Consider the following 15,575-nt stretch of genomic DNA (forward strand, 5'->3'; position numbering starts at 1 on the left):
TTGCATATGATCAGGGAGGCAGCAGCTCTGTGCTCGGGATGAGGAGGGTGGGAGGAAAACCCAGAAATCCCCATTAACACCTCTGTGCTAGGGGGGATAAAACCCATCTGTGTGCACTGAGGCGCCAGAAAACCCCAGTATTGACCAAAAACCCATTCCAGGCACCAGGGTCAGGCTGGATCAGGGCACCTGCACCCCATGGAGGAACCTGGTGGAGATTTGCTCTGGAAATGTGGGATGAGGGACCAGAGATGAGGTTTGGGCTGCTGAACACCCCAGGCACAATCAGAGTGCTGGGATTTAAGGCTGGAAAACCCTCTGGGATCATCCCAGCCCAGCAGCACCATGGAGTTTCCCTCTAAAACACATCCAGGGGGTTCCTGGGGTGCAAAATGGTGCTCAGGGAGCTCAGGGAGCTTTGCAGGTCCAGGGGTGAGGAGCAAGTTGGGCAGGGATTCCTCATTTGGAGTTTTACTCCAAATCCTTGCACCAAGCCAGGGCAGCATTTCCTGCTCTGGAATTCCAAATTCCTACACCAAACCAGGGCAGCATTTCCTGCTCTGGAATTCCAAATCCTTGCACCAAGCCAGGGCAGCATTTCCTGCTCTGGAATTCCAAATTCCTACACCAAGCCAGGGCAGCATTTCCTGCTCTGGAATTCCAAATCCTTGCACCAAACCAGGGCAGCATTTCCTGCTCTGGAATTCCAAATCCTTGCACCAAACCAGGGCAGCATTTCCTGCTCTGGAATTCCAAATCCCTGCACCAAGCCAGGGCAGCATTTCCTGCTCTGGAATTCCAAATTCCTACACCAAACCAGGGCAGCATTTCCTGCTCTGGAATTCCAAATCCTTGCACCAAACCAGGGCAGCATTTCCTGCTGCTCCAGGGAAAAGGAGAGCTGTTCTCCCTCCACCAGACTGTTTGTTTTGGTTTTTTTCAGTTACACAAAACGATCTTCTCTCTCTGCAATGTGAAGGAAAAGCCATATCCCTCCAGCTGTTGAGTTAAGCAGAGTCTTATTCAAATTATGTAGGGGGAAAAAAATGTCATAACATAATGAGAATCAAATGTTGGCTCCGGGCGCCTTCATATTCCAGGGCTTTAAAAACAACAATAGCAACAAAACACTTCAATCTTTTATCTGCCAGTGGAAAATGGTCATTTAAATAAACATTAACTAAGCTGGGGAACTTTGATGTTGCGGCAGCAATTGGTTTCTGACAGAGAAGATAGTTAAAGTCTTATTTTTTTTAATGGGCAGCGTTTTTAGAGGCAGATTAGCTGAGTTCCAGCCCGGAGCTGCTCCTTTCCTGCAGCTGGTGCCCCTGGGGATGGAGCTGGGCTCTGGGGCCAGGGGAGGGCAGGGAAGGGGTTGGGGCTGGCAGAGACCGAGACAAGGAGCCAAAGCACCCAGCTGTGCATGCCCAGGGCTGGTGTGCAGGAATCCATCCCAAAGCCGGGGCTGTTGGGTTTGGGGGAGTGCAATGTATGAAAGGCTTTCCCAGATTTGGGATGGCTGGAACAGCTTCTCCAGAATTTGGGATGGCTGGATAGACTTTCCAGGATTTGGGATGGCATTATATTATGTTATGTTATGTTATGTTATGTTATATATAATATAATATAATATAATATAATATAATATAATATAATATAATATAATATAATATAATATTATATTATATTATATTATATTATATTATATTATGTTATGTTATGTTATGTTATATTATATTATGTATTTATTATAAATCATATTGATGCCACGGGAGGTGGCATCAATGTGATTTATAATGAATATATAAATACCTATATTTTTACGTATTCATAATAAATATAATATAATATTATATTTATGTAATATAAATATTATACAGATAATATTTATATAATATTTATATTATATAAATATAATAAATATTATATCGTGCCTGCTCAGGTGTGGGGGCACAGGGAAAAGGCAGGACTGGGATGTGGAAATTGGGAAGGGAAGGAACCTTCCCCTGGTGCTCCTACAGCTGTCAGACAGCTGTAGGGTGTGCAGGGTGTGATAAACCATGGTGGGCGGGTGTGCAGGGTGTGATAAACCACGGTGGGCGGGTGTGCAGGGTGTGATAAACCACGGTGGGCGGGTGTGGACGGTGTGATAAACCACGGTGGAACACCCTGGGCAAAGCTCAGCTCAGAGGGTCCCAGGTGGGCTCAGCTCTGCCTCCAGGAGCTCGGAGCTCCCAGCACACACCCCTGGCACCTGTGGAAGGTGATTTCAGCTCTCTGTCAATGGTGCCCTGAGTGGGGCTGATTCCAGAGCTGAGGAAATCAGCGTGAAACAGCCCAGACAGATCACTCAGAAATGAATTTTTCCCATAATTAGGCCACAAAGTGGGAAAGTCCTCTTAACACTGCATTACTGAGCACCTGAAAGGAGAGAATGAAAAGTTTCTCAAGGGGCCACCAGCCCTGGAAAAGCAAATCACTGAGGCCAACGAAAATGAGATTAAATTGAACCTCTGAAAAGCAGTGTGTCTATTGACCTCCCTCATACCAAGTGCTTTCTTCATGTTCCTGTTCTGAAAAAGGGGGGAAATCTCTCCAGGAGAATGCAGGCTGCTCAGCAGATAGCTGGAGGCTGAGTTGGATTTGAATTTTGATCAAAGTTTCTCTCATTTGCCATGCTTTCCTGTGCCTGCACTCCCAATCTGCCTCCTTTGCTTAAAATAATGCTTCCCATGCAGGGAGCAGGAGCTGCCACCCATAATCAGGAAACCTGGGCTCCTGAAAATGCCTTTTGTGCTGTCTGGGGGTTGTTCTCCAGGATCCAGGCTGGAAAAGGAGCATCAGCAGTGTTCTGTGTGCCCCTGCCCATGGGGATGCTCAGGGTGGGCACCTGGCACTGCCCCTCTGCACCCCCAGCTTCTCCATGAGCAGGAAAATGTTAATTTCCAGCAAATTGCACAATTTCCTCACTCCCTGAGCTGGGATAACATCACCTGCAGCGCTTTCCTCCTGTTTTTGAGGCACAGAAGATGCAAAGGAGGAGCAAGGCAGAGGCACCACCTGGCAGGGCCATCCCCAGTGCCCATCCCCAGGGATTGGCATTGCTGCCTTGGCAAAGCTGCACATCCTGGGTTTGCTTTGGGGATTGCCCAGTGCGGGCCTTGGGATGGAATTGTTTTATAAAGAACCTTCCTTGTGCCTTCCTCACACCTGGGACACAGGGGGTGGCTTTGCTGGGCCAGCTAGGGCAGTATTCACTATTAAATAGTAAATAATAAATATTAAATGAAGAAAACATCCAGGGGGAAGGAATGAGGGGAGGATTGCCCAGCTTGCTGCTTTTTGGTGCTGCTTTTCCTGATTTTAGGTGCTGTTTCTCCTGCCTTGCCAAGGGCAGTGTCCCACTGAGGTGCCAGAAAATCTTGGTATTGACCCAAAAGCCATTCCAGATTCCAGGGTGCCAGGATCAGTCTGGATCAGGGCTCCTGCACACCATGGCAGGATCTGGTGCAGATTTGCACACTCAGCTGAGCGAGTTATTGGCTGCCCACCCTTGGGCTGCTCACCTCTCATTGCATTGTGGGGCCCAAGGCACAGAAAACACAGAACATTTCTTCTTCCCAACGCTGCAAACCACTGCAGTGTTTTAAAATATGGATTATCTCCAACTCCTGCTCTTCTTGATGGTTCCAGCTCATTTGCCTTGCTACTCTAATTTCCTGAAATGTGTGTTTTCTTTGCAGGCTGCTCCCTGCACACCATCAGCTGCAGTTTGAGCTCGCTGGGAATGCAGTGCCAGGGATGGGGAACTTTAATGGGCTTGGGAATGGGATCCTTCCCCCGTGTCCAGGGACACACAGGGCACTGAGGGAGGGCTGGCCATGGCAAAGGCTCCTGGAATAACTGGGAGATGGAAACGAGATGGATGAATGAGAGGTGGAAATGCAGCTTGGCCAGGCTTTGTTTGTCCCAGCCCCTGCCTCTCCTCAGCACCCTGGTTTGGTGCTGACCATGGGGATGGGGTTCATGGCTGAGCTGGAGGATCTCACAGGTCATTTCCAGCCTAAATTATTCCACCATCCCAGGGCTTTTCTAGGAACATTTTTGGCCACATTCTCTTTTTCCAAAGAGTGACCAGGCTGACCCTGCTGTGCCACCCCACAGGAGAGCTGCACTGAGCACCACAATGCTCATGGGCATTTATATTTCCCCATTTTTAGCATTATTTTTGAGGTGTGGCATCTTTAATTTAACTTCCATCTCAGGAACACTCTGGAGTGCTGCTGCAGGATTTGGCTTTGCAGCAGCACCTGCTCTCCCTGGCTGATCTCACAGATGTTTCCTTGGCACAACTTCTTCCTGCATGGGTTTGTTTCCAGGGGAAGGCCAGGGCACTGCACTGCTCTCTGCATTATCTCCTCCCCGAGTCCCTGTCCCTGCAGCAATCCCACCTCCAGCACTTCCCTGCCCGGCTCTGGCACTCCCAACTCCAGCAGAGACTTCTGGGGACTTTAATTAATGAGATAACAAAAGGGAAAATACCCAAAGAGTGAACCCCGGAGTTGAAGACTTTATCTGCTCTTTGCAGCTGCATCTTTTCCCTCTTCTTTATTTATTTTTTTTCTTTTTTTTGGGAGCTGCCTTCCCAGCCCATCAATAGCGTTTCTCATTAAATTAAATCGTTTATTGACCGGAGAGCGCCGGCGCCGGGCCCCGCGCACAGCACCTTTCCCTGCCAGCAGCCACAGGTCAGTGCTCAGGAAATCAGCTGCTAATGGACTCTGGGCCCGGGGAGTCGCTCTGTGTACCCTCTGTATTTGTTTTTAATTTGGAGCACTGCTAATTCTGTCGCTTCCAATCCCCGTGATGGTTGCAGGGCAGCGCCAGCCCCGTTTTCCTTCTTGCTGATGAGGCAGCCAAGAGCCCCCAGCTCAGGGGTTCAGGGGTTCACAGGGGTTCTTGGATGAGGGAAGAGATGAAGATCTGACTCCATGTTTCAGAAGGCTTGATTTATTATTTATTATTTTATTATTTATTGTTTTATTATTTATTATTTTCTGATATATATTACATTAAAACTATACTAAAAGAATAGAAGAAAAGGTTTCATCAGAAGGCTGGCTAAGAATAGAGTAAGAAGGAATGATAACAATGGTTTGTGTCTGGGTCCGTGTGTGGTTCCCTGGCTGCACCAAGGGGCCGTGCAGAACACGTCTGCTTGCAGAGTCACACGCACACGTTTCTGCTCCACAATATTTTGGGAAGCTCCTCAGACGTGTTAGCAAAGCTGTCATTTGCACAAACTTCCCTGCAAACCAGAGTGTGAGGTTTTTTTCAGAGGTATTAATGGAGGACCAGGGTGGAACCAGCCTGGCAAAGAGGAACAAAAACAAACACCAAGTCAAAGGTGTTCACACCAGGTGCTCCACACAGGGATGCACACTCTCCAAAGCTGGGGCTGTGTCCAGAGGTTTGGGCGCCAGGCAGCTGCCATCACTGCCAGCCCATCCTGCTCCCTGCAGCCCCGGGGAAGACAGTGGAACCACCACGGGGGAATTTTCTGTCTCAGGCAAGGGAGGAAGGTGCTGAAGGGCAGGAGGAGCAGGGATGGCACTGGGCAATTTCCTTGGGCGTGACTTTGTCTGTGCTAAAGTGGCAAGGAACACAACAGGAGGAGATTTCAGCTGTTAATGAGGGTCTGGAGCATGCCAGGAGCACTCCTGCCTAAAACTGGGCGTTCTCTGGGGATTTTGGATCAGCACAGGCTGAGGCTGGGCTATTTAATTCCTCAAACATCTCTCAGCCCAGGATTCCCCCAGAAGAGAGAAGCCTTTGCTATTCCCTGTTCTCTCTCTGCTTTGCCTGCCCCAACTGAGAGCAGTTCATTGTCAGTGCTTGTGGAGTTTTAGGTTTTTAATGCCAATCAGCAGCAAATTCCAGCTTCCTATTGACTCAGGAAGAAAAGCTGCCTGCTGGACAGAGCCAGGCTGCAGCTTGAGCAGCAGGAGAGCACCGGGCTCTGGCTCAGCTCAGGGCTACCCTGGGCTGCTCCTCTCCTCCCTCCCCTGCTCAGCTGGGGAGAGACTGATGGAATATCCACGATAAACCATCCCCAGCTCAGCCCCTCCCCTGGCAGGGCACAAACCCCAGCTGAGGAGTGACCAATGGAATATCCACGATAAACCATCCCCAGCTCAGTCCCTCCCCTGGCACAGAACAAACCCCAGCTGGGGAGAGACTGATGGAATATCCACGATAAACCATCCCCAGCTCAGCCAAGCTGTCCTGAGGAGGAAGTGCATGAATAAAACCCATGATCCGCACACCAACAGGAAAAGGGTGAATTCTTCAAATAAATGGCTCCCAACAAATAATTTGAGCGGCTCTCATGAGCGGCTTAGGCCCTCGAGCATGAAGATTATCAGCCCCATGTAATTTTCTCCTGGCTGATGTAGCTGCAAAGACCATTCATATTCATATAAATGTCTAATGTCTAATCCTCTAATCTAATCCTTTTTTTTTTTCTTTTTCCTGCTCATGCTAAAGCTTCCCAGCCCAGGCTCCAAAGCCCTCTGAGCAATGGAATTATTGATAAATTACTGCAGAGAGGAGGAGCACAGCACAGGCACCAAACCCACCGAGCTCTGCCTCCTCTTGAAGAGTTGGGATTTCTCTGTTGGGTGAGTTTGAAGGACAACTGCAGGTGTTTTCCCTCCCTGGTGCTTTCCACACCCTGGCCCAGTGCTGGAGGGAGGTGATTTCTCCTCCACTTGGGCTTGCAGAGAGCTTGAGGAAAGGTCTCACTTTGTCACAAGTCAGTTAAGCTCAGCTTGTGCAAATTAAAAATATAAACCCGAAAAAGAAAAATATTAAACAAAAACATAAACATAAACAAACAAATATAAATATATATGACCCAAAATATAAACATAAAACAAACACAAATATTTAAAAATCCTCCAGAAAATCACAGACTGGTCTGGGTTGGGAGTGCCCTCAAAGCTCACCCATACCACTGTCCCGGGTGCTCCAGCCTGGCCTTGGACACTCCCGGGGATGGGCCCAGGTTCAGAAGCAGCCAAAGCCCAGCTCCCAAGCCCAGCCTCATTTCTGCCTTGCCCTGTGAGCAGCCCCACATTTATTTATGGACGTTCCCTCTGTGCTCACTCGGGGGGAAAGGTTTGTACCATGGGCAGGAATTGTAAATCCAGGCACAGCCTGAGCATTCCTATAATAAAAATGATCATCCTGGAGCTGGTTTTCATTTGGAATTAGGCTGAGGCTCATCAATTATCTCACTTATCTCACTTAGACCAACAAATAAGCGTCAGACAGGAGCCCCTTTCAATCCTGGCGGGCTTGGAGCAGTGCTGAAATCCTGCCCTGGAGCAGCAGGCTCAGCATCCCATTTATTGCTCCCCAAGGCCAGCCAGTTCTCCATTAACTTTTACCTCCAACTAATAACGCATTCATAAGCAATTTTGTGGGTGACTCTGAGACTTTAGGCTGCTCTGGGGTTTTTTCCCCTTATAAATTATCTTTTTGCTTGATGATATGGAATTATTTAGATGACAACTCCCATTAAAAGAACCTGTGCTCTTACAGGCAAAGCCATTTCTTCCCAGACAACACTGCTATAAAATTGTTCTAAATCTACTGAATGCATGGAACAGAGTTTTGCCACGATTAAAAAGGAACGGAGACTTTTCCATTTGAATATTTCCCTTTTTGATAGCTCAAACACACATTTCCAAGTCAATAAGTTTTCAGCTTTGTTGTCAGATGAAGCTGGTTTGTATTATAATTCTCCCCGTTGCTTTTCACAGATACTGAACGTTTTGTAAATGGAATTTATTTGTAAAATGTCGCTTTCTGCCCCTGATGTTGGACAGAAAGAGCTGCAGGGGCAGAGGCAGGGCCAGGAAATGGCCCAAAGGACGAAACCCCTGGAGGGGATGGAGCCTGCTCAGAGCTTGTGGGGTCCCTGCTCTGCCCTGGTGGGATTTATGGATGGACATCCCAGAAATGTCACAGATTTTTTTATGGAAAATCCTTTCCTTAGGATTTTTCCTCCTGAGAAGCTGAGAGAGGTCTCAGGAACAAAATGTAAACAATGGTTATCTGCTGCTGTGCAATGCAACAGGTGCATGTGTGATTGGGCCATGTTGGTTGTTTCTAATTAATGGCCAATCACAGTCAGCTGGCTCGGACTCTCTGGTCAGACACAAGATTTTCCTTTCCTTTCCTTTCCTTTCCTTTCCTTTCCTTTCCTTTCCTTTCCTTTCCTTTCCTTTCCTTTCCTTTCCTTTCCTTTCCTTTTCCTTTTCCTTTTCCTTTTCCTTTTCCTTTTCCTTTTCCTTTTCCTTTTCCTTTTCCTTTTCCTTTTCCTTTTCTTTTCCTTCCCCTTCCCCTTCCCCGTCCCCTTCTCCTTTTTCCCTTCCCCTTTTTCACTTCCCCTTTCCCTTTCCCTTTCCTGCCTTCTGATGAAATCCTTTCTTCTATTATTTTAGTGTACTTTTAATATGTAATTTTCTTTTAACATAATATATATAATAACATAATAAATCAGCCTTCTGAACCATGGAGTCAAGATTCCCATCTCTTCCCTCACCCTGGGACCCTCAAACACCACCACACAGAAGCTCTTCAGAGCACTCACAGATCTCTCTGGTGCTTTCTCAGGCACTTTTAAACATCTTCCCAACTGTGCTCCAAGCCCTGACCTTTGGCTGTGCACGGAAATAAATAGGCACACACAGAACAACAGTGAGTATGGAAAATACAAATGTTGACATTAATAAATCATTAAAGGATTTTGATGCCCAACAGCAAGCACAGACCTTTCATCCCTCATTTCTAGCTCTGCATCTGGTAACTAACCTTGTGAAAACAAGAAGAAATTATTGATATTGTTTTAGTGTTCTGTAGATCAATTTGCTGTGAGGACTGAGCTAATGTTTTGAGAGGTGAGGGTGGGGTGTGGTGTGGTTTACTCCATGCTCTGAATCCTTGGCTGGTGGGATGTCAAAAGGCCAGGATGAAACCCAGAGAAGGAATGAGTCTGAAATGTGGGCAGCAGAAGGAAAGAATTGAGCTGAGCAGTGCCAGCAGTGCCCAGTTTGGCTTTGCAGAGGGAGAGTTATGGGCTGCAGTAATTCTGCTTTTTGTGTGGTGCTTGGCTTTCACATGCAGATCCTGGGGATCCATCTCAGCATTATTTGTTTGCTGGTTTCCCTCTCCCTGAATGTGAGAGGACATCGATAGAGTTTAACTGCAAAAATCCATCTATCCCACCTCTGCACATCCATCCACCCTCTGCACTCCTTTATTCACCCACAGCCCAGCAAGGACAAATCATAAAAACCCATATACAGCCACTTGTGTTTTAAAGAAACAGCAAAGCAGGAGCTACAAACCCTACCCTGATTTACATCCCTGGCAGAGCAGCACTCCCGTTCCAGCCACCTGCAAAGTGAGTTTATAAAGCACTGCCAGAGCTGCCAGTGCAGCTGAGAGGGCCACGAGGGCTCCTATAAACCATATTTTATTGATCAGAATAGGCAGAGACTCCTGTTATTTACACACAGAGTTCTGAACAGCATTTATCCGTGTTCCTGAGGAGATGGAGAGAGAGATGGGAACTGGAACCCACCCAGCTGGGAGAGCAGCCCTTGGGGGAACAGCCCCACAAACCCTTCTCTGGGGGGCTCTGGTCCCATCCCACACCTTCCAACAATTATTTATTGGAAACCCGCACCTTTATTTACTGGAACCTGCACCTTGGTCAGCACCCAAAATCTCCCCCTGAGCACCAGGCACTCGCTGCACCCCATCCCCTGGAGCTCTGAGCACAGCCAGGGGCACAGGGGCAGGTGCAGGAGGGCACTGGTGGCACTGGTGGCACTGGGGTGCCCTTTGCTGCCTGTGCTTTCATTGCCACCCTTTTCCCTTTCCTTCCCTGGCTCCAAACTCCCTCCCGTGGCTCTGATCTCCTGCCCAGCAGCCCTGGGAAGGCTTCAAAGGTTTGGGCAGAGCACAGAGAGGCTCTGCCAGGCTTGGATGCTCTGCTGAGGCTCAGCTGAGCCTGGCCCAGGCTCTGAGCTGGGCTCTGGAGCTCATTTACACGGAGCTGGATGGATCAGAGCTGGCACTTCCAGCACAGACATCCCCGTGGCCTTGCACCTCCTCTGTGCCTGAGAGAAGCAGAGAAGGATTCCTTCAGGGCACAGAAATGTGGGAAATCAGCAAAGAACTGCATGCGTTTATCCTGAGCCCTGCAGCAGCAGGAGTGTTGCAGTTCCCTCCTGCAGCAGGAATTTTGCTGTTCTCTCCTGCTGCAGGAATTTTGCTGTTTGTTAGATCCTGCTGCAGGAATTCTGCTGTTTGTTAGATCCTGCTGCAGGAATTCTGCTGTTTGTTCTCTCTTACAGCAGGAGTTTTGCTGTTTGATAGATCCTGCAGCAGGAATTTTGCTGTTTGTTCCCTCCTGCAGGAATTTTGCTGTTCTCTCCTGCTGCAGGAATTTTCCTGTTTCCACGGCCACCAAAAATCTCCTTTTTAAACCAAACCCAAAATGTGATGTGCCATTAATGCACTGTTAAAAACACCCAGTCAGATTTGATGCTTTTTGACCCAACGCTTTATCACCAACGAGGTGAGGAAGGATTTCCGTGCCCCGGGGGAACGATTTGATTTTTGTGACCCTGCTGCAGTGCTGCTCCTCCTGCTGCATCTTCTCCGTGTAAAGGTGCAGAACAGCCCTGGGGAGGGGTCTGGGGGTCTCTGCCTGTCCAGGACTCCACCTCAGCCCCTTTGGAGCCCTCCAAGGTGATGCTTGGAGCTGTCACAGGGAGCAGCAGTTAATGCTCAGATAGGGAGGCTGATTTTTCTTCTGTCTGCAGCCTGTAAGAAAATTAAATTCATGCCCAATGGGCCTAAACATTCTGGGTAGCATTGAAGTGCAAAATTGAGCTAATACCTTTCTGATGTTTAAACAAGTACTCATGATATTTTTATGCCCATCAAGGAGCAGCTCTGAAGCCGTCGCAAACCAAAAGGGAGGCCAGGAATAAAAGAAGGGGGAAAAAATCTATTTATGGGTGGTGGGGAGTTCTCTGGATGGCAGAGACAGGATGAAATGCCAGAGTGCTTCTCTGAGCTTCCCCTCTGCTGCAGGATCCCCTGTGGGACACAAAGGGACGGGAGATGCTGGTTCTGCTGGGGCTTCTCTTTTCCCCAAATAATCCCTTCGTGAGAACACAGCGATTTCCTGCAGCTCTGACCCAATATTCCTCTTCTCCACCTCCAAATTCCTCTTCTGTTCCTCTTCTCCATCTCCAAATTCCTCTTCTCTCTCTCCAAATCCTCCGTCTCCAGGGAGCAGCTGCTCCTGTAGGGATCCCTGGGTGCCCAGAGGAGCTGTGGCTGCCCCTGGGACAGTCCCAGGCCGAATCATCAATAAACAAACAATGACCATTAAAATGGGCAGAGCCAGGGGGAAGAAAGGCTGCGGAGGTTTCAGCCCCATCCCACCTCAGCCTGCTGCAGCACATATGGGCAGTGCCGCCCTCCCTGAGGTGTGCAGGGAAGCAGGAGCAGATGGGAGCCGGGCTCTCCAGCAGATAAAAGATAATTAGAGGCAGAAAATGGAGCTGCTGATCACAGGCAGCTTCACTCGGGATGCTCAGCTCAGCCCCTGGGATAAAGAGCATTTGAAAAGGGAGGGCTGGGAGCTGCTCTCCTGGCAGGAGCACCCTGTGCTGCCAGCCTGCTGATTCAGGCGTGGAGCAGCTCCTTGCAGACGCGGGGCGAAACGTTTGAAGGCTCAATTTGAGCCGTTTGTTTCTCATTTTTGAGCTCTCATTAAAATAATCTGTCCTGATTGTCTGTGGGAGCTATTTTTTGTTCCTCTAAACGGTTGCAGAAGACAGCAGAGATTAGAAAGAGAGAATGAGCCCTGGTGAGGCTGTGACTCATCAAATCCAGGCTCCTGCTCTGTGCTGGCTGCCAGGGCAGCAGCAGCCCCTGGAGCAGGGCAGGGGCAGGGGGAAACTCAGTCCTGCCCTGTCTGAATGAGAGGTTTGGGGAATTTACCTTTATTTTTATATGTAACCATCCTGGTCCCTTCATTGATATGGGATGTGACCATCCTGGTCCTTTCATTGGTGTGGGATGTGACCATCCTGGTCCCTTTACTGATATGGGATGTGACCATCCTGGTCCCTTTACTGATATGGGATGTGACCATCCTGGTCCTTTCATTGGTGTGGGATGTGACCATCCTGGTCACTTCATTGATAAGGGATGGGACCATCCTGGTCCCTTCATTGATAAGGGATGGGACCATCCTGGTCCCTTCATTGATAAGGGATGGGACCATCCTGGTCCCTTCATTGATATGGGATGTGACCATCCTGGTCCCTTTACTGATATGGGATGTGACCATCCTGGTCCCTTCATTGATAAGGGATGGGACCATCCTGGTCCCTTTACTGATATGGGATGTGACCATCCTGGTCCCTTCATTGATATGGGATGTGACCATCCTGGTCCCTTCATTGATAAGGGATGGGACCATCCTGGTCCCTTCATTGATAAGGGATGGGACCATCCTGGGACAGGGATGCTCTCTGGAAGGGTTTTCTCCCCTCTCCAAGCCCACAGCACTGATTTGGGATGAAAAGGCTCTGCCTCCCCATGCCAGGATTCAATCCCTGCACTCAGAGCCCCAGGCTGGAGATGCCCAGTGCTGCCAGCACCACCACCCCAGGGAAAAGGTGTTTGGGAGGAATCGTTAGGACACAAGCAGTTCTTTCCTATTCCAGCCCAGGGAAAAGGTGTTTGGGAGGAATTGTTAGGACACAAGTAGTTATTTTCGATTCCAGCTACGTCCAACCTCAAAATCACCAGGAATGATGGGGAAGTGTAAATTCCTTCCTTCATTCCTCCCCTTCCTGCCCCCATCTCCACCATCCCTGGCTATCCCGGTGTTCCTACAAGAGCATTTTCAGCTCCTTTGGAGCTCCTGGCTCAGACCCAGCCTGAGCCTGAGCCTTGCTGAGCATCCCCAGGGGCTGCAGGGCTCTGCCAGTCCCCAGGAACAGCTCAGGGGTTCCTGGGGCACCCCTGGCACAAAGCCTGACCCCTCCTGTGGGTGCTGAGCCCTGCACAGACAGTTCCTGCAGGAAGGGCCCAGGAGGGGCTGGGATGTCCCAGCTGCACCTCTGGGGCTCCCAGACCACCCCAAACTGGGTCACTGGAGTGACAAAATGCCCAACAGGCTCTGCCATTAATTAAAACTCAGGGGCCAGCACCTTTCACTCCCAGCACAAAGGATTTCCAACTCTTACTCAATTTCTTCTCCTCCTGTCTCCACAAACGCACAGAAAACGCCTTTTGTTTCAGTGCCAGCCTACAGAGGGGCTGTTTGTTCTCTGGCCATTTAAATGTCCCTATCAGTGACATTTTTAAAGCGATGAGAAAGGATTTTAATTGGCTGGAATGCTGATTGCCATAACAACTGGCTAATGAACCATCTGTTAGCATATGTAATATTTATTTATACATTTCAGAGGCGCAGCTCCAGCTCTGGACAGGCTGTGCTGGGAGGGCAGGGCAGCCCTGGCCCCGTGCAGATGGGCAGGGGGCACAGGGGGACCCCAGGGACCCCTAAACTCAGCCTAGAAGAGCTGGCAGCTTGGTCCAGCAGCACAGGGCACCCTCCCCTGTCCCTGGGTGTCACAGACATCTCTTATGGAAAATCCTTTCCTTAGGGTTGTTCCTCCTGAGAAGCTGGGAGGCCTCAGGAACAAAATGCAAACAATGGTTATCTGCTGCTGTGGAATGCAACAGGTGCATCTGGGATTGGTCTCATGGGGTTGTTTCTAATTAATGGCCAATCACAGTCAGCTGGCTTGGACACAGAGCCCGAGCCACAAACCTTTGTTATCATTCTTGGCTATTCTATTCTTAGCCAGCCTTCTGATGAAATCCTTTCTTCTATTCTCTCAGTATAGTTTTAATGTAATATATATCATAAAATGAAGATGAGGATGAGGATGATGAGGAGGAGGATGAGGAGGAGGAGCAGAAGGAGGATGAGGATGGTGATAAGGAAGATGAGGATGATGAGGATGCTGCAAGGGGACTGGAGATGAGTTTTTGATGATGAGGAGGATGAGGATGAAGATGAGGATGAGGGTGAGGATGAGGATGATGAGGATGCTGCAGGGGGACCGGAGATGAGTTTTTGACAATGAGGAGGACGAGGATGAAGATGAGGATGAGGATGAGGGTGAGGATGAGGATGCTGCGGGGGGACGGTTGCTGCGTTTCTGGGTGTATTTTTAGCCTGTTGATGAAGAGCAGGAGGAAGGCAGAGCAGAAAGCCCCGCTCACACCAGTCCCATGCATATGCAAGAGGCTCCTAATTGCCCCTCTTTAGAAAGGAATCATCGGGGATTTCACAAGGCACATTATGGAACCTGACATGCTTATTTTTCCTTTTATTATGTTTGTAAGCAGTGATCCTATTGAAAAGAAAATCAAACCCTATTTTTGCCAGTCACAACCATCTCCCTTTCTCTTTCTGTCGACTTTATTTTATTTTATTTTTCTTTCTTTCCATCAGTTGAATAGAGCAGCATTTTCATGTGTATTAATTGCCCTGTAAAATGCCCTCGAAGTCATTAGAATTCCCCATTCAAAACTATTATCTGTGCCATTATGTCTTTGCATTATATTTATTTAAATGTGGCTCTTCTGAATTAGCTTATTTTTAACAGCTAGCCATGCCTGAAATATTGTTCCAGGCCAAGCTGTTCTCAAATCTTGATTTTTTTTAAAAATAAGTTATAACTTCATAGAAACTCTTAACGCTTCATCCCGAGTGGAATCACAGTTTTAGGTGTTTAACTGTCTTTCCTTTTTCTCTATTTTCAGAGGGATTGGAGGTTGCCCTGCAGGATTTTTCCCATGGAGCCCCAAGGTTTTCTCCTCCCATCGCTGGCAGCTGTGGTTTGTGGCTCTCACCGGAGTTAAACCCGGTGATTGCAGAGCTGGTTAAGAGAAAACCACACCAGAACTCCCTGAGATCAAGGCCAAGTTGTTCTGTTTGCTCAAAGCACGCAGGGATTTCCCACCCACCCTGATGGGATTTTGGGAAGATGAGGGAGCAGCCGGAATTTCGGGAGTGCTGCTGGTGCAGGATGAAGGCAGCGCTCCCTTCCCCAGGAGATGCTCTGTGGGTGCATTTCCAGTGGGAAGGGCAGGGCTGGAGTGGGAATTTGGTTTCCTGCCCCATTCCCTCCCTCTGAGCAGAATTCCCACCCTGGGGGCTGAGTCCCGAGCCCGGGCACAGGGAAGGGCTAAGGACAAGGAGCCAGACCCCAAACCATCCCCTACATCCCAAACCAGCCCCTGCACCCCAAACCATCCCCTACATCCCAAACCATCCCCTGCACCCCAAACCATCCCCTTCACCCCAAACCATCCCCTGCACGCCAAACCATCCCCTGCACCCCAAACCATCCCCTACATCCCAAACCATCCCCTGCACCCCAAACCATCCCCTACAT

General features: G+C 48.9%; 1 long non-coding RNA gene across 1 annotated transcript; it reads left to right on the top strand.

The window, feature by feature from the left end:
* Nucleotides 1-4,636: 4,636 nt before the first annotated feature.
* Nucleotides 4,637-15,147, top strand: LOC131567833 (uncharacterized). Its single transcript, XR_009275668.1, has 3 exons — nt 4,637-4,748; nt 6,547-6,680; nt 14,941-15,147. It is a non-coding gene; the product is annotated as an uncharacterized LOC131567833 (long non-coding RNA).
* Nucleotides 15,148-15,575: the final 428 nt, after the last annotated feature.

The sequence above is a fragment of the Ammospiza caudacuta genome, chromosome 24, assembly GCF_027887145.1.
Source record: "Ammospiza caudacuta isolate bAmmCau1 chromosome 24, bAmmCau1.pri, whole genome shotgun sequence".
Classification (NCBI taxonomy): Eukaryota; Metazoa; Chordata; class Aves; order Passeriformes; family Passerellidae; genus Ammospiza; species Ammospiza caudacuta.